A 27,289-nucleotide genomic window follows, 5' to 3' on the forward strand; every position below is an offset into this window, starting at 1 on the left:
TGGTTGAAATTCAGCAGTTGTCTAGAGTTTTTCTCACTTAAAAAAAAATTGTTTTTACAGCCCTTCTTATTGATAGGTTCATACTGTGGTTGGTTGATTTTTTTTTTTTAATGCTTCAAAAAAAAAAATAACGTGTGGTTAAAAATCCCTATTAAAAAAAAAATGGCTGAGTTACAGTAAGGAAATCAGAAGTGATTTTCCCTGATTAAGGAGGTACCCATGTCAAGTTTAGCCTGAATTGTGTTAAACTGAATGGATAATGACCGATTATTTTCAAAGAATGGAGAAGTCCAGAATTAATTTTTTTTAAAGGCAACAGAAAATATAGGGTGTGCCTCGCCTCCGATACAACTTGTAACATGTCAGTAAAGTATTTATTTACTCACATGAAAACACACATCCAAAAAAAAAAAATATCAAAGGACTTTGAAGGCTGTCATCTCATATTCAGGTCCTTTCAGAACCAAATTAACTAATGATTTAATTTAAAATAATAATAATAAGGTAAAGAAGGAGAAATATTTCTCCCTGGAATTGTTTTTACTCCTTGGAAAACCTGTTCAGCTCTTCCCAGATTTAGTTTTAGACTTTTTCACTTTGCTTCCAACCGAGATGTGTAAGACAGCAAAACTGAACTAAACATTTTTTTTTTTTTAAATGCACAGCTCACATTCTTGAAAAAAGTGGCTGTGAAAAACAGATACTGAATCAGACTTAAAGTCGAGGGGGGGGCAGGTAGGGGAAAAAAAAAAAAAAAAGCCCAAAACATTGCATGATAGTCTCTAAGCAGTTCCATCTGTCAAGCAGAAATTTTAGGCTAATAGCCTGTGGCGATCTCCCTCCGCAGTCCACTACCTGCCTTTGTCCTATTAAATCTCTTTATTCTCCTTAAAAAAAAAAAAAAAAAAAAAAGAGGGGGGGATTGGTTGTTGGAAGGAAAGGAAAAACCTTGCAGACCAAAATCATCTGAGTGATGAAGCCCTAATTTTAACCACCTCCCTTTGATGTGTAGCAGTGGGCTCTTGTTTTTTAAAAAGGAGAGAGGAGACAGTGCTAGCAGCAGAAGACTTTTCATCTCCACTTCACCTTGCCACTGGGTCTGTGAGAGATTGGTTCATTGTCAAGGAGATTTTTTTTTTACCCATGATTCCATATGGTATGGACCGGACTACATGTTGCCCCACATGCCACTGCAAATGTTTTCTCAATTAGGTGTCTTATCTCCCGTGAGTTAGCATCAGATGAAGCTTGCTGACAGCGTAATGGCAGGGAAAGCTTCCGACGGCTCCATCAAATGGCAGCTCTGCTACGACATCTCGGCCAGAACTTGGTGGATGGTGAGTTGGCAGCGGGGACTGCCTTTTTTTTTTTTTTTTTTTTTTTTTTTTTTTTTTTCCTTTTCTACTTTCCCTCCCTCTTTGACAAAATGTCCCAGACCTCACATTCATCAAACTCACATTTGATTTTTTTCACACTCTTCAGTGAGGCAGTCTCACACTGCTTCCTCTTGCCACCCTCCCTCTCTCTCTCTCTCTGCCACTCTGCAACTTGAGTTCTCAGCAATGCTTGCCCTTGTTTTCCATGGGACAGTATTTGAAGGTTGCTATTTTTTTTTTAAAGAGTATCAGAAGTTTTAAGGTGGAAGTGTGGGTATTTTTAGCCAAGCCGGTCTTGGGGTAGAAAATGAAATGTTTCTTCTGCCCCCCTCAGCTTTTGCCCCTTTCTCTAGTTTCACGGCCCCTTTAGTTTTGTTTTCAGGGACTAGCGGGTGTGTGGTTTTCCTTGGCTGTGGTATTTTCTTGGGATGCATGTTGGGCACTGGGGAGAAGCAAGCCCTGAGTGAATCCTGGTCTTGCCCCAGTAATTGGGTTGCTTGAAGTCACCTGTGAAATTGCCCTGGGTCGCCCTCCCCCCACTCCCTGTCTCCCATTAGGGAACCAGTAGCTCTCATCTAACTTTTCTGCATTTATTTATGTCAGAGTTCTCTTAAGAACTTTAGCTCTGAGTGGAAAAGACCCACACCATCCTATCTTTTTAGTTACTGTGGATACAAATAAAGTTTTAATAAAGTTCTATCATGCGCCCGCAGAATGAGTTAACTCACATGTCATGGTCAACCAGGCCAGACAACCTTTGACTTCTTGGATCTATAAGAGGTAGAGTGGGTTGGGAGGATGCACAATAGCTCATTGTCACAGGAGAGGCAGGTCCTGTGAGGAAGAGAGTCCTCAAATCATTACTGCCCTCGTTAGGGTGGTGTCCGTTAAGGATTAATTCGTTAGCAGTGCATTTCTAGTTTTCCGTAATTATTATTCTTGCGGCAAGCGTGAATTCTTCCAGGGAGTGAAAAAAAAGTTTGCTGCCAGGACAATGAATGTATTATCCGTTCCTAACTGGACCGTGAACTTCAGCTCATTTCACATAGATATCAGTTTAAAAAAAAAAAAAAAAAAAAAGACAGAGAGAGTAATGTTGAAGGGGGAGACTGGCGAATGGAATTACAAAACAGGGCATGGCCGCTTTCACTGTATAAGCTGCAGAAAGAGTTCTCCCTTCCCCTTCCTGGACCAATGGTGGTATCATTTTGGCAAGTTTTAGGAATTCGGAGGACTGAGAGACAATTAAAAGTGAACTACCGCAGGATTCTATTCGGCTGCTTCTTGGGATACAGTGTGTCCATTCCAAGGACTTGAGTAAAAGTGGTTGTGGGTATGTGTGTACATGTGCGTTTTAACTTGCAATTTCTTAACTAGACCTTAGAAACTTTACCAGTGATTTCAGGACAATGTTACATGCAGCTTTTGGCTAATGAGACTAGAGGTAGACTATCCACTTCGACCCTGAACTTTTATTCAGGGCATTTATTTTCCCATTAGCATTTCTGCTAGCCAAAAAAAAAAAAAGTGGTTTACTTGTATATGCTGATGTTGCCTATTGCTTTACCTTCTGCAGCTTGTTAAACATTAGAAATGAATATACTGATTGGTTTGGCTATTATTTTCCAGGCTAAGTTGTAAGCTTAAAAAAAAAAAAAAAAAACGTGCTGATGTCATATTCTTGGGGAAAGATTCTACTTCCTTGCATTTCAAGAGCTCCTAGATTTTATAGACTGTTACTTTTTATGGCAAATTGTGTCATCTTTTTCATTTCTTGCAAAGATCACCAAATGTTTCTTTTTTTAAACTTGGAAAACTGTCATTTCTTTTTTGTAAAGTTTACTTGGAAGTTGCTTTTCATTTAAAATTATTTTACAGATGTTTTACCGCCGGGAATATAACATATAAAAGTGGTGGAAACATTTAGCAATGCAGTTGACTAAAAATAAACAATGCTGAAAGCTCACATGCTGCTGTTTAGGCTGCATATTGCAGGAAAGTTTCTCTCTACTTCTCTGCTTCTAGGGCTTTGCTTTGAAAAGGGTGAGAAATCAGAGCAATCTTTACAGAAGTTACCCTAGGAGATAAATTGATTTTTTTTGTTTGTTTGTTTCCCTTAAAGTTGACCACATGCCATAGCGTTTTAGATCTACCAGTTACAAATAACTCTGATGTAAATTTCCCACTATGGATGGGAAATTGAGGAAGGACTTTGATGAAGGGGGAGAGGACTAATTAAAATAATACACATTTCACATTTTCTCTTAGATCTCTTTCCTTAAATAGTACTCATGCCCTCTCCCTCCACATCCCCATCTCACTACCCCAAATAATTTTCCCCAAATAACTGGAAAAAAAAATTAAACGTCCCCCTGGCTGATAAGATTCTCTAAGCAAAGGACAGTACAAGATCTGAGTTTCACACTAAAGGCAAATAAAGCTTTAAAATTACCTCATGTGTCATCTGGCTGCACAGACTCCGGTTCATAGTGGGAACCTCCAGCGTGGTCGTCCCAGCATACAAAGGCAACTCAGTGAATACCCCCTCCGCCCGTGGAGGCTCGGCCTCAGCTGCCAGCTCCGGGATATGCAATTTTGCTTTTTAATGAATCGTAAACAATTTGTATGGCAAATGAGTTTGTTTGTTTTAGTTTGGGGGCATATGTTGGACCAGGTTGTAGACAGTCGTTACCTACTGCAGAATTTTAGGTGAGAATGGATAGAGCCCCAGATCATTTTTATTTTTCTAAGTAATAAAGACACACTAGAATGAAAGAAACTGGTTAATAAAAGCCTGAGAATAACAACCTCTCTTTCTTTCCCTCTCTATCCCCACCCCCTCTCATAACTCCCGTTTACAGTTGGTTTTTAAGCACACTTTTTGATAACTAACTGGGAGTCGGTTGTCTAGATCAATCTTTAATTCTTTTTAAGCATAAATTTTAGCTTTGTCTTAAAGCAATGACTTTTGTTTGAGAAATGCTTATTTTATAATGTGAAATACTGAGAAGGAATATCTCTGTCCTCTATCACTGCTTTTTGGCTGAACCTAATGTTGTCTTGAGGGACGTGGGATATAAGAAATGATACATCCATTTATTACATCCAAATGAAGCAAGATAGGTCTCTTGATATCCTAAAGTCAAATGAAAACTTTTATTAAAACCCCTGGAGTGGTAAACTACTTAGAAGTTAACAAGCGACCAGGGTTCGAGCATGTACATTTTAACAGTAATTACCTTTGGCGCTGCCACTTAGGAGAAATCTTTTGATATCTGAGCCACTTCTCTAATGCTTTAATCATGCAAATCAAGAAATAGATATTACGTATCAACTTAATCTAGCTATGTTGTGACATCTCTAGTTGAAACCTTCCCATAGTAAACTAAAGAAAACCCTCATGAAATTTTTCTCCATTCCAAATGAGATGGGAGCACCCCAGATGCGTGTCTATGCTTCAAAATTTAATTCTGTCCAGTGGAATTACCTCCATTCTACCCACACAGCACTAACATGAAGGCAGAACAAACACTCTCCTCTTTGTAATTGATTTAGTCTATGGGAGAATTTTGTGTGAATCCCAAAATACACTTGTCTTTCTTCTGCCATTCAACTTAAAAACTCGTGGTGACTATGGAATGAAGGCTACTAAATCACTCTAAAACCCGCTTCCCCCCTGCCAGGTCCCCAAGCACTGATTATGGGAGCATTTCACCTTAGAAATTGACATATAATTTTCCAAACAATAATTGTTTGTCACCTGATTTATATTTTTACAATTCAAACTTTGTATACCAGGAAAATACTTGGGCAAGAAGGATATGCTATGCCTTGTGTTGTAGATGTTCATTTTTAAGGTATACATGTGAAAATTAGCAAGATACTTCTACAAAATACTGTCTTACTGTGTTCAACAATTAAAAAAAAATTAAAAAAACCTCAGCTTCAGCCTACTTGCCAAATGATTGGCAACCTTAACTGCTGCAGACATAAAATTCAGAACCCATATTTCATGAAAACCTTCTGTTGTTGTTCACATCTTAATTTGTATTTACCACTTTAATTTTTAAAATGTTAATTCTCAACTGAACAACTTTTGTTAAATGGCTTTTTCAATATTCCTTTGAAGACTTTGCCTAATAAAAATTTGTCTAGAAACTTACACTCTTTCATGATAATGATTAAAATAACATGGAAATTGCTGCAATGGCTATAAATGAAAAGACTCAAAAAGAAGAGATTCAGGAAATAATAAAGCATATCATATTCTCAGCACCTGATAGATTTTTAAAAGAATCCATGGAAAATATATTTATATACCTTGCATTTCAAACATTTGCACACTTTATTTTTAAGTATTTCTTGCAGAGTGCAGTGGCTCTATCTGAGCTTATTTTAAAATGCACAGTCTTTAAATTTTATCCACCATTGTAAATATGTGTATCTATATTAGTTTCTAAGAATATGCATTAACTTCAAAGGTTTCCATCTACTTTAAGCATTATTCTCTCACAGAACTAAAAATAATCAATTCTGAGTGAAATCTGAATGAGATAGAGTTTTCTTTTTTTTTTTCTCCCCCATACATTAAGAAGTTATCCTTATCATTTTCTTTTAGGTTGGCTCTGTACTCCATCCTTTAAAATAGCATTTACTACTCTTAGGGAGAAGCAAATACATTAAACTATGTTCCTTTTTTTTTCTTTAAATCTAATTATGATACCAGAGTGAAATGTGATTGGTTACCTAAGCTAGCCTATGTACGACTACTATCTTTTTAAAATCTGGATTTCCGTTGCTCATATTTCTCTTGTGAACTTTAGACAGAGAAATAAATGCTTTGTCTTATTTTCTAGTTGATTTTCCTTCACCTGTCCTGAATATTGTCAGGAATGTTTCTAATTTAGAACCAAAAGAATCAGGGGCTGATTAGAAGACAGGAAATTGGGGGATTAAACTGTCTGGTTGCACTTCCTTTACTTATCAGCACTCAGTAACTCACTCTAGATCACAAACTCGACAGAACGATTTTTACAATACATTGTCTCTTCTTGGTGTTTGCACATATACAGTGCCTGTGAAGGTGTGTGTGTGCACATGCACAAGCATGCATGTATATCTGTGTGTATTTGTGTGTGCACTCATGAGTATTATGAGAAAAGAACCAGCAGCTGGTAGTTATAAGCAGATGCTTTTAAGTGGGATAGTTTTGAACCCAAAGGGCTTATATCATGGGCATGAAAGTTCATTTAAAGACTATAATCCCAGGATATTCACGAAACTTTCTTATTAAAACAGTTCTGTAAAACCAAGCAAATAGTGATATACTGTAAGAGGAAAAGCAAGGTGCACTATTTCAGAAATGAAAAATAGATTACAAAAGCACTTATGCAGTCCATCTCTCCTCAGGTCTGCTCAGAATTGCAAATACTCATATTTTGAGTAGGGGGGACCCAAAAAAGTGTGAGGGAGTTAATCTAACAAGCTCCCCAAAGCATTTTGAGATCCCTTGGCACCAACTGAGAAAGACTGGACTCTTTCTTACAGTGACAGCAGGTCTGAATGTTTCAGGTGAGCATATTTATGAAGTGGGTGCTTGGCATGCAATGAGATCAGAGATGAGAACAGAACATAAGGATTCATATTATGCCATCAGATCATTTAATATTAAAAACAAATAATAAAACAAACCACTGATCTAGATTTTTACTGTGTTGTATACATTTGCAGAGCTGTGTTCTAGAAACCAGCCTGAGAATTCTCTTTCCTGACCTCACTCTGCTCACCTATCTTGTCATCAATAAGTATTTGCTGATTTGATTCCAGAAAGCTCTCTTGATGCACAGGTAACAGTTGTTCCTGATTCTAAGAGTGGTCTCTACTGAGATAAATAGAAGGTAGAGAAGACTAAAGTGTGATATGGCAAAATGAGTTGATTGGTTAAACTGGTGAAGCTGGGGGTTAAAATATAAAGGCTAATTATGGCAGTCCTTCATTCCTTCATTTACTCACCAAAGGCATATCGGTGAGTAAGGGCCAGTGGGTACAGAATCAGGGCAGCTTCTGCCACCTGCCATTATGCAGGCTTTAAAGGTACTAAGGAACCTTGGTACCTAGCTGAATATTTCACCCTAATAGATAACATTGATTGATAACTATCTGCTAGAATCGGTGTTAGGTGCTTCATATATGTTTTTCATGGAATTCTTATAACAAGGCTACTTTACATATAAGAGAACCAAGATTTAGAAAAGGTTGCCCAAGATCATGCCTATGCTGAGGAGGGCTGCTCAGACTGTGGAGTACACTTGCTTACCCGTTGGCCCAGTTTGTCTTAAATTAATGGATAACTAGAATGCAGTGCTATTCAGAACTTTACAAGATTAGGATTATCCATTAATATGGATGCCATGTTGGGCACAAGTCTGTTTGCTAAGATCATACAGGCCAAAAAAGTATAATGTGTTGAAAGAAAGAATAGGACGCGAGTATAGTGATGCCCAGCTCATTTTCCAAAAGAGTTGTCCATATCCTGATATGCAACAGAAAAATCTAGGGTCATCACCTTCTAAAGAAACTCAAGAGAGACCTGAGAGAATCTGCAAAGAACTCATCTAGTCATATGAAAATACACTGTTTCACCAGAAATTGCATGGTTCAGGGAAACTCAGTGTGTTTAAGTTCTTGCTAATATTAGGGACATTTTTCTGCAAGTACTATAATCTTTATTTAGCAAATTTCACTTACAGTTTTAAGTGGGACATACTTTTTTTTTTAAGGCCATCTTTCCACAGAAAGTTTCCCGACTTGGTGTCCCCCGTCCCTTCTCTTTAATAAGCAGAAATGCCAACAAAGAACAGTTTTGGTGTTCGATATTTTTCCTTGCCACAAGAATTGCTAATTAAGGGTTTGTACCAATGCAGTTTTCTGTAAGAGAAGACAAAATGCAGGATATATATTGCCTAATGGCAAAGATCTTAATATACTTACTATAAGTAAACATCTATTTTCCAGACAACTGCTGACTGTAAACAACGTGTCTTAGCCAGAGTTCCTTAATGATGCCACATGTTGGACATATTTTTTTTATTCCTTATAATCCAAGTTCCTTTTGTGATCCTTGATGTGCGCATGCTAAAACCCTGCTGGCTATTTCAGATGGATGATAATTGGGAATAATGACCAGGTCAGAGGTGGGGATGTGTAATCCTGAGCAGAGAAGCTCTCTACAAAATCAGAGTGGTGGGGGGGCTCAAAGGAGGAGGCCAGCACTGGTAAGCTGAATCAGACACTCAATTCATGCTGCCGACCACATTACCGGTCCATCTCCCTATACAGCCAAGGTGTAGACACAAATCTACACCCATCTAAGGAGTGGGAATGCTTCCATTCCTAGGATAGTCCCATCTGCCTTTCCCCATCCCCCTCCACAGATACATGCCTTTTAGTCCTGCTGATGTGATGTCTTAGCAGCTGAGTTTAATAAGCACCCCCTTCAAATGTCAGAAAGGTAAACATTGTCAGCTAAATAACTGATTGCATCCATTCATGTAAGAATCAATTAAAATCATCATACATTGTTTGGTTGCGTCTTATTTTTAGAAAACAGTAACCTTTGTCCACATTTTATAAGCATGTGATAAATAACCTGTTAATAGGTATTATGCTCTGACCTCCTCCCTAGTAAACAGGAAATCCTTGAACACTTGTAGTATGTTGTTCAATACTAAGGTCCAAGTCTGTACAGTGTTGTTGGTAGGATTGTATGAGAAATTTTTTAAATGCAAAGAATTGAGAAGGAAAATAATGATAGAAGTGGCTGCTATAATTTCTCAATTGAATTGTTAAGAAAGAATAAAATCTAAAAGAGAGGGTCACAAATGCAAATATCTTCAGACCAGACAGGTCTGCTAAGTAGAAGAGATAATAAGGCTACAAAAGTATGGCGGGGAGTGGGGATTCTGTGACCACCTGGGAAATAAACCTGGTACCACTGCACCACAACAGTTAGTACAATACTGCACTAACCAAATAGCATGCTTCCATCTCTGGGGGTCAAAAGCTATTAAGTATACAACCAGGGGTCGGAAGATTGAATGAGATGCTAGAATTAAAGTGGTTCATTCAAAAAGAAGAAGAAGAAAAGCAGGCAAGAGATGTAAAGCAACTGCCCCTGGGAAAGGAATTACAGCAACTTAAACAGCACAAACTGCACTATAGGGCAAACCATTCATCTCTGATCCCTTCCTCCTGGCAAGTTGGTATAGGTGGGAGTAGAGAGGCAGGGTACCATGTGAGTATGTCAAATAGGAAAGGAGACCTCGAGGAGGGAAGGCACTTAGCAGACTGGGGAGCTGCCAGCTATTGGGGGATGCACATGGGATGCAGAAAAGGAAGCCTAAGGACTACCCAGACTGTTGAACTCACCCCAGGTTCTTCCATTCCAGCCTCAGATTTCCAAAGTAGCCATAGCATCCTGAGGGTTTTGTGGGCTATCAATTACAAAACAACAACAACAAAAAAGATTCTTCCCTAGCACACAAGCCACAGACTGAGGATCATGCCCATTTCTCCACCTAGCAAATTCCACCCAGCCTGCCAGGCCTGATACAAACGAAGGCTTCTGTGAAGTCTTCCCAGGACTGCTCCAGGGCAAATCAAATCACTCCCCTATTTCTCCCTCCCCTAAGAACCCCACAACCCTTTGCTCATTGTATTCCCACTCTGGTTAAATTCCCACTCTGATTGGAGTTCTCTGATTAGCGTCCCCCCCACTGCACTGTTTGTTCCTTTGGAGTCTAAGTTACGCTTCTTCATATAGCAAGTGCCCAGAAAAATGTAGCTCAGCAGGTGGAGAAACACAGGCCAGAAGGGCTAGTGGGCTCTCCATGATTGCTTCCCCCAGAGCATGAGCATGCAGCAAAGTGCTGCCCTGCCCTGTGCTTTTGGAGATTTTTTTCCCTGCTACCTGTGTGTGGATACTAGGCCCCACCAGTGCTCCACACACCAATGAGCTCATCCTCCATAGGCCCTGTGAGATCACTCTCATTCCTCCCGCTGCACCAATGGGGAACCTGAGTCCATTAAAGATGAAGAGGCCAGTAATTCTATTGACAAACAGCAGCTGTGATTTCCACTCCTACACCATGCTGATGATAATGTGCCTAGCACTGTCATACTCTGACTTAGGCTCAAAAAGACTGTGGTCATTAAACAGGGCCCAAGTTTCATCCCATTTTATAGAGAAGACTAGAGCCCTAGAGGCTAATGTTCCCTAAAGTCAAAATCATCACCTAACCCAGGTCTAGAATGGGGTGTCTAGTAATCTTTCTAGTAAGTAGTGATGGTTAGTCACAGAGTATGGCATCATTTCTTTAAAATCAAGCAAACATTTTCATTTTCCCAGAGTGGTCGGTTAACAGGAAATTTTCTTTCTTTCTTTTTTTTTTTCTTTTTTCTTCTGTGTTCATTTTGTTTTTTTCTAAAGTGAACATGTGTTATTTATCTATAAAAATGATATTAAACCAAATCATACTGGAGACAAATCCTCTTCTCATTGATCTCACAAGAACAGCAATAGCACCAGCTGCAAACACACATGGACATCCTAAGAGTGTGGATTTGAGGATTGCATATTTTCAAAGTCCAGTGATGCCCATTTCCTCCATTATAATTTGCACGTTATTAACTGCTGCTTTTAAGACTCCTCTTCCTGTCATTGGTCATGTAGCTCTTCCCATTCCCCAGTGAGACAGCGGTCAAGAACATAGACTTAGACTCAGGCCGACCTGGTTGAATTCTAGCTCTACTGTGGATGAGCTGAATGACCATGAATGGAATGTCCAGAAACATTCTGAATCTGTTTCTTGACCTTTGCATTGGATATATAATAGCCAGAATATATTGATTAAATGAAACGATGCATATTACACAAGCGAGAAACATCTTCCTCTTGATTACTCCATGTATGTAATTCAAAATAAGTCCTATCAAATTTGGCTCCTAAATAATTTCTTAAATCCATCCACTTTCTCCACCACTCTCCCCCATCCAAGGTGCCAATTGTATAGCCCACATTACCACAATAGCTTCCTGACTGGTTTCCCTGCCTCTGTCTTTGCACCCTGCCATTAGTCTTCTCACTGAACGCTAAGGGATCTTTTCAGATACAAGTTATCTGTCATTTCAATGGATTACCCCTGCGCTTAGATAAAGAACAAAATCCTTCATAAGGCCTGCATTGTTTTGCCTCTCCAAGCTTGTCTTGAGACATTCTTTTTCTCCCTGAATATATTCCAACCAGTTACTCTTCTGTCAGTTCCTCAAAACCCTCAAAATCTCAGATGCTGTGCACATTCTCCTTTCTCTAGAAAATGTTTCTCCCTGTAGTCACCATTCCATACTGACCATTCCCAATACCAACATGAATTCCCCAGGAAGCTTTCCTCGGTCCTACAGCGATGTCAGAGAACTCTAGGTCTGTTGTACACTCTCAGAGCACTCCATACATTTCTTTATATATAAACAAATAGAACACTGTTTGTATTCATAAATGTATGATTATGTTATTGCTTTCTGTTTCTCCCAAAACACTGTAAGCTTCATGAAAAGCAATGTTTATCTCATATGTCTTTCCTTATATACAGGACAGTACCTGGCATGCAGTAGGTGGTAAATATTTATTGATTCAATGAGCAAATGAATAGTAGAGTGTTTCCATAGAGTACACTGACATATTATTATCATAATTAATATTTTCCACCTAAAGGTATTTAAAAGTGGATAAAGTCTCCCTTATATGTCTTTAAAGAAAATTCACTTTTTTGCAAGTAAAATAGAAATTAGACTCAATTTGAAACTCTGGGTTTGAGACCCTGGCTTTGTCACCTTAGCCACGTGGTTTCACATCTATGGTTAAATGAACTGATAAGTTGGTATGATTAGCATGGTACTTGGCACATGGTAAATATTAAGTAAATGTTTTAGTCTTTCTATCAACATTATAAACAGTCCCAAAGTTTCCTCCAATGATCTATGTGGCCTTTAAAACACTCTGTAACCTCTTTGATTGTTGTTTTATCATCTTTAAAATAACAGTCCCATTCTCCTCACATGGCTCTTTTAAAGATCAAATGAATTAGCAGAGAGAAAATCTGCTTTGAAATTATAAAGCAAGCTATAAATGTGGAACCCACTATTTCCAACCCTAAAAACACAGGCATGAAGTAGACATTCAGTCAAAATCCCAATGGCCTTTTCTTTATTTTCTCTTCCTGATAGACTTGGCGGGGGTGGGGAGGGGGCCAGTAATGAGAAGTGGTTCCACACACCTGGCAAACAGTGATTTCACATAGTTGATAATTGAAACTATATGCATGAGAATATAAGCGGGGGAGGTGAGAAATTAATAGAGAGAAATATAGTTTAAGAACCCAGGGTCTAGCATGATAATGCCTGGATCGAATCTCTTCTCCACAGCTTTCTAGCAATACCATCTTAGGCAATTTTCTTAATCTGCTTATCCATAAAAGTGAACCAATCATAGCACCTGCCTCATAGATTGCCATGAATATTAAATTATGACTATAAATCATTGAGAAAATGCCTGGCCCGTGTTATAGACTTAATAAGGGTCAGCCATCACTGAGGTTGTAATTATTTTCATTGTTGTTCTCATTATCATTAATTTGTTAACTATCAATAATTGGGATATCATTATTCAAGGATTTAAGAAAATAGGCAGTTAAAACACATCTAATAAACTAATTCTTTCAAGGTGGCATATTTGGATTTGTAGACAAAGAAATTGTTTTCCTAATGTGTTACTTTAACCAGTCCTATCAACTCAGTTTGAGTAACACAAGTGCCAGGTGGCTAAGATACTTTCTTTGAAACAGAGAATTTATGGAAAAATGTCCAATTAACAATAGCTTCATCCTGCACTGCGGAAATCACACGTTTTGTGATAAAACTTCATCTAAGCAAGCATGCTCCCTTCTCAAGATAAAGATTCCATGTCCCTAGATAATTGCCCAGTATGAAGGACTTGGAAGAATTCTTGTGTAACTGAAAGTCCTGCTGAGTTACAAGCATGTTTTCTCTACTTAGAGTTGTCACCTGTCCAGTTCAGCTCAATGACCTTTACTCAATGGTTTTCGAAAGAGTGGGTTCCAACCCTAAAAACACAGGGGAAAATCAGTGACCTCTTGTTCTCTTGGGAGTTAGATAGTGTCCTGTATACAATTAACTCTTAAGTTTAACTGCTTACAGTAGGTATCCATTTAAAAAAAAATCAAGGGCTGGGAATGTGGCTCAAGCAGTAGCGCGCTCGCCTGGCATGCGTGGGGCGCTGGGTTCGATCCTCAGCACCACATAAAAATAAAATAAAGATGTTGTGTCCACCGAAAACTAAAAAATAAATATTAAAAAATCAAAACAATATCTCCTTATCAAGAAAACTACATTAGGAAACTCTGAGAATGTTTTCTATAATATTAAAAATAATAATAACAGATGACAAATATTCGAGCACCTGTGAGCCAGGCCCTTGGCTGACGACTTCACTTGCTTCCCATCCTCTGGCTCCCACAATAGCCCTATGAAGTAATTTAATTTTACAGATTAAAAGCTGAACTGTTAAGTAACTTACCTGATATTGTTTCATAAAGCTATTAAAGTGACAGATCTGGGTTCATACCTTGGTCCAAAATATATGTTCTAAACCATCTAGCTATACTATCCAATTTAATATGTTGTTATGTTAATGTTTGCTATTTAGGATATGTATTAGTAATTGATCATATTGTTAACATTTTCCCACATGAAGAATAATACCCACAAATCTTTTTTGGATCTAGAATCAAAGGCTAAAGACCTAAAATACTAAAGTGTAATAACTATTTCCTCTAGGGGCCATGTCAATTAAAAGCATGGCAGACCTCCAAATCCAAGGCCTCCACCTAGGAGTCTCTGATGAACCCCTTTCCAATATTCCCCTCCTTAAGACACAAAAGAAGATAAAAATGTCTTATAAATACTGACAACTAATGCCAAGAATCAATCACGGACAACTCTGAGAGGAAGTTCCACTAAGTACACGTCTGTGATATTGAACAGAAGCATGTGATTAAGTGGCCCAAGACTGCTATACTCCAAACATAATAAAGCGAAAGGCCCTCATGTTTATGGCAAGAGGTAGGAAAATGTCACTTCTACACTATCTTTCTACTAATTAAAAAAATCCCTAACACATGGAAATATCCATTTGTCTTTTGCCACTGTTTCTATGCCCATTCAGATAACATAACTACCACAAAACAACTATGTAGTGATGTTTCATTGTATCAGCTATTAAAACCAGCCCAACTAGTAAAACCAAAAAGAAAAGAAAAGAAATGAAGAAAGTTCTAGTGTCCAAGCAAGCTGATGATTTTTTTGTGTGTTCCATCTGCTCAGAATATTAGGCTGTCAGGCACTGGGGTAAGAAAAATTCTTATCACAGACCAGCAGAATAGCAGAAAGATCAATATGATATGACAAGAGAAAACTGCAAACAGGGGGCAGGGGGACAAATTAAACAGAACAGAAATGAGCAAAATGTTCTGTGTGACAATAAATATAAGTGATTTAAATTCCCTTATTGGGACACAAAGATTCTCAAATGGGAGTAAAAAATTAAATCCAAATATCTGCCACCTCTAAGAAACATACTTAAAAATGTTGAAGTTAAAAGTAAAAGGAAGGACAAAGAGTTATTAAATAGAATAAAATGAAAAGCAGGAAAGATAATATTAATTTCTAGCAAACTAGGCTTGAGGACAAAAGCAATTAAAGAGGGGAAATAGACTATGTTTATATTATTCATTATATTATTTCTGTTGATAAACTGGAAACTGGCACAATGAAGATATAGTAGTAATTGATCCCTTTATGCACCAATTAACCTAATATCAAATAATATAAAGTAAAACCTGTTAGAACAGGAGGGAGAAAATGACAAGATCACAATGTACGTGTGTGTAATGTGAACACAGATTTATCTAAATCTGATAGTTCACTTAGACAAGAAGTGATGACATGGAGAATTTGGATAAATAAGATTAGTAATATTAAAGCTAGTAGACAATATTGACCCTTACAAATATAACATGTGCCATCTTTTAGAGCATTCATAAAACCATCTCCAAAACATACATGGCATTGTGCATGTGTGTGCGCACGCACGCGCACACACACACAACAGTAATTCCAAAAGTAAAGGTCACATGGCTTTCCTGTCTAGCCACATGCAATAAAGCTAGGAAATAATAACAGAAAATGGTCAACATCATTCTTAATGGCAAACAAGAACAAGTTCCATTAAAATCAGTAATCATGTAAAGATGCCCACAATTGCCATTACTATTTAATGTTCTCCTGAAATTCTAATGAACTCCAAAGATATAAAACAGAAATTCAAGGTGTTATTATTGTTTGTTTTTGTTTGTTTGTTTGAGGCAGAATGGGGGATAGGGATTGAACCTAGGGGTGCTCTACCACTGAGCTACATCCCCAGCCCTTTTTATCTTTAGTTTTAGACCTAAGTCTGGGAGGAAGTGTAAGGTTAGGGGAGGGTTGATTAAAAACAGAACAGGTGATAATTATTGCTGAATTTTGAAGGGTGGTGGGATTATATGAAAATTTGCATGGGGGTAGAGGCCACTACTAGAGAAAAACAATGCACAAAATTCCAGATGAAAGCCCAGGTATTGAAAGAGCGATCAATTCAGTATGGCTGACAGGAAGCAGCAACATAGACTTCTTCCCGGTCATATCTTCTAAACCTAGAAAAGTGCATGGCACTTAGTAGGTACTTAATAAATATTTGTAGGCTAAATGAATCTTACAAATACAGATTGAACTAATACCAGCTAGTAGGAGACACCAACAGGGGAAAAAAATAAATTGTAGCACAACATGATAATTGGCATGATAGAAGTTTGTATGGAATGCTAAAAAAGAAGCCAAAATCCCAATCTGGGGACTTTCAGAGAACACTTCAAGAAGAGAGGGATCTAAGCTTAATCTTGAAAACCAATTAGAAATTCACCAGGAAGAAGTGGGAACCTCTCAGAGAAGTAGACAGCACCTTCAGAAACATCCAGATGAAAGAAGAGCCCCAGTGGATTCCATCCAAAGTAATCGGAACCAGAGTTCAAAGACTTGGCAAGACGTGAGCTGGTGGGGCAGGTAGAGGATAGACCGTGGTAAGGAAATGCTCTTCGTTTTCAATTGGCATTTAATTAGCAATAGTGATATTCTAAGTTTCTGTGCTTCATCCACTTGTACTACTCAAATTCTTTAAGTCGACTAGTTAATTATTGGCTCTCTAGGGATATTGCTGTGAAAAGAAATGAAGGGTTGAATGGGTTTTGTTTCCCCCAGTGGGCATCTTCTCCACCCTCCCCTCCTTTACATTTGCTTTATGGCTCAACTCTTAAAATGCTGACTTTTCTAAAAAGAAGCATACACTGGTGGAAAGGGTTAATTCTGGAGAACTTTAATGTTATGCACAGACCTTTAGCCTTTCCTGACTCAATCTGTTGCCTTAGGTGGTTCTTCTGGGTGCTTGTCAATATCTGAAAAATACATCAATCAGTATTTTTGGAGAGTCTACTTGATTGCACTTTCTAGTGAAGTGAGAGTTAACCCAGAGACCCTTTTAGTTTTCACTCTCCAGGCTAAAATTCTTTATAAAATACAATAGCGTATTTTTCTGCCACAACAAGGGGTTATGCTGAATCATTTTTTAATGTCTGAGGATTTGCTGAGTTCACAGATTATTGTCCAGAGCACTGGTTTATGACTATCTACGACTTTAAATTTAGAAGCAGGAGAAAATTAACATTTATTGAGCACTGTACCATGTGCCAGGCACTTGCCTGACATTTCCAAACACATTCATCTACAGCCTTCCAAGTATAGGTGTTGTTAGCCTCGTTTTCCAGGACCTCCTAAAAAAATTTTTTTTAAAGGAAGAAAAAGAAAAGAAAGAAACTGAGACTCAAAGAGTTTACAAATTTTCTCATGTTGTAAAACTACTCCAAGGTGACTCCAAATCCCATATCTTTTGTTTGAATCTAAATTAGAGAGAAATCCCCTACAAGACAGGGGATCATCAGCATACCTGGTAACTAGGGACTTCCCTAAATCCATCCATGACCCCCACATTCTGACACAATTTCCAGGATGGGGCAGGAAAGGGGGAAAATACAAATGCTTTGAGAAGTTGTCCCAGTTTATTTTGATATATCAAGTAATACTTCTGAGAAAAACTGATTTCAATTCATATCTTTGTGGTTACCAATTACTCTATTAAAATAACCAGCAAGCAAGAAACAATGCACATTTCGACTTAGTGCCATTTAAAATGATCAAGGTGTTTTGTTTGCTTTGCTTTAGAATGAATTACCTTGTTCCTACGGGTTCTGTGGATTAAATGAGGACAATGAGCTAAACTTGAACAAAATTTACAAATATGAACTTAAACTTACAATATCACTATAAACTTATTAGAAGATCAATAATCTCCCATGCACACAGATGGTTTGTCACACTCTGCTCTACCCCTACCATGCTGTACTTTATGTGCTAGAATACAGTAGTAGATTAAGGGATCATTCATTTATCCCTCTCTCCCTGCGTTCCCTCCTTCATTTGTTCATGTATTGAACACCTGAACGGGCTTTGGTACTACAGAAGACTGCAAAGCTGGTTACCTTTGCTCCCCTTTCATTTTAAATACTCTCTGTTCCTCTCCCTTGCTCATGAAGGAACATGAGCACTGTGCCATATCTATACTGTGGATCAGGCCTCTGAGGAGTTGCAGTTGAACTAACTTCATTCCTGAATATGGAGATAGTTGCTCTCTTTGATTTATTTCTTGCCTGACTCTTTGAGTCCATGGTGGTAAAAACTAAAGAATTCACTTGTTTACATTATTTCCTCAATCATCACACATAAGCGGGTTAGGCAGTCACCTGCACAGGATAGATGAGATACAGTCACTAAATTCTTTCTATAACAAGCTATCACATGACTAAAGTGCCACCAGTGGGCACAGCATGTCCCTTACGTTAAGAGTGAATTAGTTTACTGGATCATCAGTCTTCTTTATTGAAGAAGTGAAGTTCCAAGGTTGTCTGAGAAAGTGTATTTGAGTTGTAAGGCAGCATTTATTTGGGTAATCCACAATAAATGATAGTTGTTTTCCCCCTTTGAAGACGAAATCAACAAAGGTCACATAAGTCTTCAACCTAATTTAAGTGCTTCCTGTCTCCAACAACCATCTCCAAAGAAGGTAGAAAGGCAGTACAGTCGTTTGCTATAAGCTCCCTGAAATTAGTTTAAGAATATCTCCAGGCTGGATGTGGTGGCACATCCCAGCAATTCACGAGGCTGAGGCAGGAGGGTTGCAAGTTTGAGGTCAGCCTGAGCAACTTGGCAAGACTCTGTCTCAAATACAAAGATGAAAAGAGCTGGGGATGTATCTCAGTGGTTAAGCACCCCTGGGTTCAATCCCCAGTAGCAAAATATATATATATTTTTTTTTCTCCAGGTATTTTTAAAGCATCTTTATTTGGGTATAAATATACCCTTTAAAGATCTTTAAGTGACTAGAGGTCATGCCTGTCTTTTTCATATTCAGTCAGGTTTTATGAAAACATATTCTGCAAAACATTAATTCCTAAATATCTGGAGAAAATAAATTTGTATGGCTAAGCAGGACAGGAATCTGCTGTACTAACCAGAGTTCCACCTATTGTCTGTCAACATCTCTAGCATGCTGTCATCCTTGTGATCCTCCAAGAACTGCTTCAGAGTAAGCAATACTTCCCAGTCTTGCTGGGGGACCTAGAGCCAGTTACTTTATTTCTGATGAACTTCGGTCTCAGTCTCATCACCTCCAAAATTAAGAGGTTAAATGAGATTCTTTCAGCATTTCCTTTCATTTTCCATCTCTAATAGTCTATGACACTTATTCATTGAAACAGATGTTTCCCTGAGATTCATTTTAGCATCTCTAATCAGGAAATTCAAAATTCAAAATCCAAAATTCTCCGAGACCCAAAAACTTTTTGAAAACCAACATAATTCCGCACTATGAAACTTTATTTCATGCACAATGTTTTTTTAAAAAATAATTTTAAAATATCGTACAAACCAACCTTCAGGCTATAAGAAACATAAATGAATTTCATGTTGAGACTTGGACCCCGTCTCTAAGATATCTCATTGTGCATATGCAAATATTCCAAAATCCAAAAATAGCCAAAGTCTGAAATTCTTCTAGTCCTAAGCACCTCAGATAAGAGATATTCGATCTGCTTTACCTGTCACATTTCTCCATTATCTACTAAAACACCACTTCCCCTCCACATTACTGTGGCATGTCAGGATGAAATGAAGACTGTCTATCAGGGAAGCTTCAGAAAGAAAGTTTATAATCATTTCCAACCGGATGAGGGAAAAGGGGTGGAGGACTGCCTGAGACTGTTATTAATTATGATAACAGCAATAAAAACTGCAGCTCCTTTTTGTTCCTTTCCATCCTTACCACTTTTAGCATTGATCTTTATCTGAAATGACAAACATTTTCTATGACAATTTGCTTCCACCCAGAACATCTGGTATCTGGCCAGCAACTGTAAACTGATGCTCCCCGCTCTAGTGTCTGACTCAGGGAAGGGGCTGGGGGGATGGTGGGAGCAGAGGCACTGTGGCCAGGGAGACAGACACTGCTGAGACATTTAAAATGCACGCTCCCCTAATAGGAAACAGAGCAGACTGTGATAGAGAGAAGGGGAATGAGAGAAGCTGTGTGAATGGGAGCTGGGCAGGGGGGAGGGGCAGCCAGCTACCAAGGGATCAGTCTGGACCTGCCCAAAGGCCTGAAAGGATGGAACAGGAGTGGGGTTGCCTGATAAGATAGTGATAGCAAGCCATGTGATAAAAGAAGTCTAGCCTGCTGCAGCAAGTCTAGAAGGCAAGTATGGAATCCCCTAATCCGGACAGCAAAGGGTGACAGAAGAGTACCAGAAGGCTAGGTAGAGAAGGAGGGGTTGTGAAAGGCCACGTGGTCTGGAGCAGACAGCTAGGAGCATCCTTACCTCGCCAGCTTCCTATGGAGATGTGCTCCTTTTACTTATGGGGAACCCATTGAGGCATTCAGCCCACCAAACTAAAGGCTGATTGGTTAAGACATATTTAACCTCACAGGTGGACAGATTCACCAGAAGGAATTTGGCAGGAAACACTGTTGTTTATATCAAGGTGTTGTTATTAAAAAAAAAAAAAAAAAAAAAAAAAAACAGAACTCAAAAGGAGTCCCAGACCCCACTCATTTCTACTGGACTTCAAACACTTAACTAGAAGTTTTCTGGACGTTCCCTGAGCCATTCAGCAAGAGCTTATGGAAAACCTATCATGTTCTAAGCTGGGGTGGGAAAAAACCAGGTCCTGAGGGTACTGTGGGCCTAAGGAACTAATGCATTAGCAATTTCCTCATGTGTGGACTAGACAAAACCTCCACCTTGCCTGCCTCACAGGTTTATGGTGAGGATCTCAGGGACAAGAGCAGATGTGCAAGCAAAGCTGTTCAACATGGAAAAATGATACAAACAGGAAGAGATTAATGTCATTACCCATGTAATTCTGAGTCCTAATACTTTAGGTCTGAAGTTAACCCAAATTCAGTTCTGCACCTTGACTCTTCTTCTTTAAAAGTTTTCTAGATTACTAGGCAATCCTTTCAAGTACTTAGCATAAAAGGACCTGGTCTCCATCTTTAAAAAATCACTGGGCATCTGATTCGGATGGCCTTTATTAATCCCCTTGTAACTAGGAAGAATGTGCCTAAAATGATGTCTGTTGAGTTGGCCTAAGACAAAAAGCATTGCCTTGTCCAGCCCAGAAACCATGTTAAACGTCAAATGCAAAGATGAAAGGGAACAATTTTAGCCCAGAGATTTTATGCTTAGCATCCCTAGGATTGCTCAAATTCAAAAGGTGTTCAGCAGAGATTGGGAACCCTGAGCACTGTGTGCCAGATGGTGGACCCCACCAACAGGCTCAGGAAACACCACACCCTTGGGGCTCTGCAGCTGCCACACACTTCCCGACCCTGGGAGCTTGCCAAGGGCCATCAGCACCCTCACCCAACACGCTCCTGCTACGAAGGTAGGCACTGGGAATCTGTTAAAGGATTGTGAGAGATTAGACCTGGCCCAAGCTTACCATCATTTTCAAGCTGGATCCTGCTGCCCACTGCCTGTGAGAATAGGGTTTTTTGTTTTTTAATTGTGTAAAGATTAAATACAAAATTACCATTTTTACACAAAACACAAAATTACCACTTTAACCTTTTATGAGGGCACAATTGAATGTTGCTAAGTACACTCACATTGCTTTCCAACCATTACCACCATTCATTTCTAAAACTTTTTCATGTGAAGCTCTGTACCCATTAAACAGTAACTCCTCATTCCCCCACCCCCAGGGTCTAGGAATCTCCCTCCATTCTACTTTCCGCCACTATGCATTTGACTAGTCTAGCTGCCTTATGTAAGCAGAATCACAAGGTTCATCCACATTGCAGTGTATGTCAGAATTCCCATTCTCACTGAGAATAAGTAATATTCCATTGCATTGATATGCCATGTTTTGTCAATCTGTCCACCTATTGATGGATATGTAAGTTGTTTGCACCTTTTGGATATTTCAAAAAAAATGTTGCTATAAACATAAATGTGTAAATATCTGTTCAAGTCCCTGTTTTTGACACCGTGGGGTCTATAACTAGAAGTAAAATTGCTGGATCACATGGTAATTCTGTATTTAGTCTTTTGACAAACCACCACCCTGCCTTTCCCAGAAGTTACACACCACTGAACATGCCCACCAGCAATGCATGAGGAGTCCAGTGTCTCCACATCCTGACCAAAGCCTCTTATTTTTATGTGTGTATGTGCATAGGCACACATATGAATAGCCATCCCTAGTGAGTGTGAAGTGGTATCTCATCGTGGTTTGGATTTTCATTTCCCTAATGATTATTGATTGATCATCATTTCATGTGCTTATAGAGGATAGGCTTTGAACCAGGACTTTGCCTCTTCTCTAAACTTCTCCTCACTTGTGGCTACCTCTTCTAAATGGGCACACGTCTCTCTTGAATTCCTCCTCTAACTGCTATAACAACATACTTTTCCAAGTGTCACCTATCAGAGGCCCCACTGTCCTGGGATCAAATCATGTTTTTTTTCAGTCTGTTTCTCAGTGAGTTTGCAGGCTGTGAGCACACACAGACTAGAAGGAAGGGGAAGTTGGCTATGCCTGGGGCAGCCAACCACAGTTCTAAAAGTTGTCACCAAAAAAATCCAATGACGGGTCAGTGTGTTTTCAGAGAACCAAGAATTATGTCATTTATCCATTCATTAAGAGAACTTTGAGTATGTGCTTGTGAGGAGCACTGGTCTAGCTGCCTGAAGAGGAAGACAATGGCAATATCATCTCTTGGCCTTTGGAGGGCTTGGTCAATGGGGGTCAGATGAGCTCAGTCCAGAAGACCAAAGACCTGACTTTATATGTAGCTCTTTATTTGTTACCTCATTCTATTCTTATTATAATTAGGCCATAGTGACCCACATAAATAGTAATGTCCTAGGGCAATATAAATAGTGACTAAGAGTATGAGCTCTAAAGATGAAAAGCCCAAGATCCAAAAGCACTTCCTGTGTGACTAGACAAAGTTACTCAAACTCTTTTAGCCTCAGGTTTTGTCTTGTTTTTGTTTTGGGTGCAAGGGGCAGAGCACAGGGGCACTTAACCTCTGAGCCACATCCCCATCCCTTTTATTTTTTATTTTGAGACAGGATCTCACTAAGTTGCTTAGGGTCTTGCTAAGTCGCTGAGGCTGGTTTTTTTTTTTTTTTTTTGGTTTGGTTTGTTTTTATTTTTTGTTGTTTTGTTTTGTTTTTTACAGTAATTGAAGAGAGCATTTATTTAATTACAGATACTTTCCTTTATTATTATTTTAGAAGAAATGCTATGCTATTACATAAACATTAAATATAGTATCTTTATAATTTGCATGATGTGTGGTTGAACCTATACTCTAAAATAAACCAGAGCCATAATTACATAACTTTCATAGTTAATACCTAATATTTTCACCAAATACAACCATCTATTATTTTATCTGTAAATATGTTATTATATCAACACTTTTTAGTCTCTAATATATAGTGAATTCTTTTTTTGTTTATTCTAATCAGTTATACATGACAGTAGGAAACTCTTTAATTCATTGTACACAAATGAAGCAGAATTTTTTGCTTCTCTGGTGGTACATGAAGTAGAGTCACACCATTTGTGCAACCATACGTGTACCTAGGGCAATGATGTCCCTCTCATTCCACCAACTTTCCTATCTCTTTGCCCCCTCCCCTTTGCTGCATTCAAAGTTCCTGAGGCTCATTTTGAACTTGCAATCCTCCTGCCTCAGTCTTCTTAAACACTGGGATTGCAAGTATGTGCCACTGAGTCTGGCTTCTAATAATTGTTAAAGGGTGTGAACTTATAAAGTACTTAGCATAGTGCCTGATGCATAGTAAAAACTCAAATGTGTTAGCTATCATCACCATTACTATTAGATTAATATATCGTTTCTTCGTTTATTTGAAATTTTTTCATTTTTTGGTTTTGGTTTGGTTTCTGATCAGGAAAGGAGAAAAGGCTCATGTTGGATTGTTTGTTTTTTCCCCATGAGGTCCTTCTAAAATTAAAATGTCAAGGACTCCCACACCTCCCCTGGAGAGCATCTGTAAACACTGTATTGGGCATCACCTGAATATGAGAATAATATGTCCCATAGTCAAAATTTTAAAAATAGAATTTTAGCAAAATCATTGCTTCTCCATTACACATGAACTGAAGAGCGATGTGACTTGATAATTTTTAAAAACTTTTTCCCTCCAAGAATTTAATTTATCAAATTGAGAAAGAGTGTCACTAAAGACTACTTCTTACAAATAGTCTTGAGTGACTATAGTCAAAGCCCAACTTGAGAGGACATGGAATCCCCAGAAGTCAGTAAAAAGAAAAGCCTCAAGCCAGAAGGAGCTCTCAGACTTTGGAGGTCTGTTTTCCTTGGGGAACCTGTATGTCTGGGTGACATCAGGTTCCTAAGCACTTGTGCTTGGGTACAAATTTAGCATCTGAGACTTCAACTGAAATTGGTCCTGGGCAGCACAGCAGTGAAACATCTCTCTCCTTGGAGACAGGTGAGGACTTGCCAACCACCACTAAAGAATCTGGATCATAGAGAATGAGATTTTGCTTTCAATTCTAAGCTGTCCACACTTTACTTTTGGTTATAAAAGCATGCATTTCAGGAACTCAGTTCCCCCAGATGGTGACTTTTTTTTCCCTGGTGTTCCAAGGTCTATCCAAAAGACACACATAAAGAAGAAAGTTTGCTCCCAGAGTCTGCAATTATATTTGGCAGTTCTGGGGCAAATGAAGTTAAATAGAAAGGAAGCAAACCTTTTCACAGTGTTATCTTTGAGTAAGGCCACCTTGAAGTACTCCATTTCATTTTCATTGTCAGTGAGATTCCAAAGAGAGACAACATTCTCCTGCCTCCCAAATGAAGAGTGGCAGTACCTTGAGTTCAATCAACTAGAAGTCAGGAACACCAAGTGTCTCCACCTGTGAAACCGTCACATCCATCCTCACCACCTGCTCCAGGGGCTGGCACTCTTTCCTGAGAAGAGCTTGGGATCCAGGAGCAAAAGGTGTGATGCTCAGGATTAGGTTCCTACCACAGGGTAACATATGGAGAGGGAAGGAAAGTGTATAGATACGTATGTTTCTGTTTAAAAACTCTGTGTGCAAGGCTGACTTTTATCTTATTTTGCCTTTAAGCTAAACTGCATGGGTCACATTTAGAGCATATGTTGTTATCACTCGCCTTTTTTAGCTTAAGAAAATTGAGTGAATAACGGGTATTGTTTTCCTGTTCTCCGGGCTCAGGATGGTTGTGTGCATTTAGAAATCCCTTACTCAACACTCAAAGTAGTAGATTCTCTCATGATAATGTGGAAGGTGAGAGTCTTTAGTATGCGACTCCCCATTCTCTCATCCCCGGATATTAGGGATCCAGCTTGGGGTATTTTGAAATTGGCAGAGTATTACTTTACAAGTGAAAAATTCATTTCACTCTCCTTGATAAAAAAGAACAGACAATGCAAACATCGCCCTCTTGGATAGCCATATGCCTCTCACTAACAGCCCCTTAATTGGTCTACTGTGCTTTTCACTTCTTGCTTCTTCCCTATAATGAGCTTTCGCATTCGTGGTTGTAACGTTGTAGACTCTGGCCAAGGACACCAGCCTGTAAGAGTGTTAGGGAAGAATCTGCACTTCTGCAGAAGGTTCCTTTCTTAATTTGATTTTAATTAGAAACCAGGTGGTGCCCACCAAAAGGTTGGTGGTGTTCCTTGGGTGTAAGATGTGAAATGGGTTTAAGTAACACTGTATTAGTCATGAGGCAGAAATGGAGTAATGTTGACATGACTTGAAAGTAGCATTGTTGAGTAAATGAATATGTGAGAAGCACTTGCTAAACTAAATGAGTTTTGCAGTTGTATGCACATTTGTGTAATCCTGTTTATTGATGCCTGAAACAATTTGCAAAATAGAAACAAATCCACGAAGAAGAAATATGTTTGGAATTATTTGTTTATATGACAATTTAAAAAAAAAACACACAGGAATCCAACTGCCACATTTCATGCACTAAATATACCATATGTGGAAGCTTCCCCTCAGAAAATGCGACAGCAACCTTTACTGTCTGAGGCAGAACAATACAGAACAACCCTATTATGGCTTTAACTTGCTTATACCCCTGCTTTAACATGAAAGTTGGTTTTGTAAATTTTTTAGTCTAGCAGATTATCAAGATACCTATATTATTGTTGTCTTTTAGGTTTATAAGCTGATAAAAAGATACCTAACTTCTCTTAATGCAATATGAGTAAAATTAATGACTCTAATAGAAAAATACATATTTGCATATTTCCTTTAAAAAGTCCATGGATTTTTAAGGAAAAAATTTTAAGGAGATACACACACACAAAAAAAACATATTCAAAAAATACAAGCTATTATTTACACACACACATACACACATACACTGGCCAAGTACAATTCTTAAGCACTTTATAAATATCAATCCATTTAGCTCTCATTACAATTCCTCAATGACTACCATTATTCCCAGTTGATGGATGAGGAGAGGGAGGCACAGAGAAAGAAGTTCAGTAATTTGTTCAGTCACACAGCTGGTAGGTAAGGGAGCCCAGGTTCAAAGTCAGGCAGTCTAGCCCAACATTCATGCTTTAACCACATTTGCCTCTCCACAGAGCTGAGACTCCACACAGAAGGATGTTTTTCTTCTTATGCACTCTCAGGTTCCTGCTTTAATTTGTCATCTAGACAGCAGCATTTTATTTTTGGAGCTCAGATGCTAGCCACGGTCTGCCTCTGCTCCTACTGGCTGTCCCTGAACCCCTGGGATGCTCCCTCTCATACCGATGTCTCTGGGCCTCTGCTTCTGGGGAGCAACACTTGTTGCTGTCTGACTCAGTTAGGAAGGACAAGGAGCCTTAGCACTGCCAGCTGCAGTTCCAGACTGGATCACTTCTCCAGATTTGAGGTTAATCAACTGCAAATTCCATTAGCTTCATACAGAGTGAAAATAAAGAACAGACGGCTTCGTGTGGGAGTCTGAAGTCAGGTGCAGCTCCTCCAGGCTGGTGGGCAGGTACCTGTTTTTCTTTCCCCTGCCTCCAAGGAACAGGGCCTTTGAT

The 27,289-nt window shown here is 38.8% G+C and overlaps 1 pseudogene; it reads left to right on the plus strand.

Moving 5' to 3' along the window:
* The first annotated feature begins 1,262 nt into the window (after positions 1-1,262).
* Positions 1,263-27,289, plus strand: part of LOC114100282 (large ribosomal subunit protein eL32-like) — a 35,215-nt pseudogene continuing 9,188 nt past the window's right edge.

This window comes from Marmota flaviventris, chromosome 10 (assembly GCF_047511675.1).
Source record: "Marmota flaviventris isolate mMarFla1 chromosome 10, mMarFla1.hap1, whole genome shotgun sequence".
In the NCBI taxonomy this organism is placed as follows: Eukaryota; Metazoa; Chordata; class Mammalia; order Rodentia; family Sciuridae; genus Marmota; species Marmota flaviventris.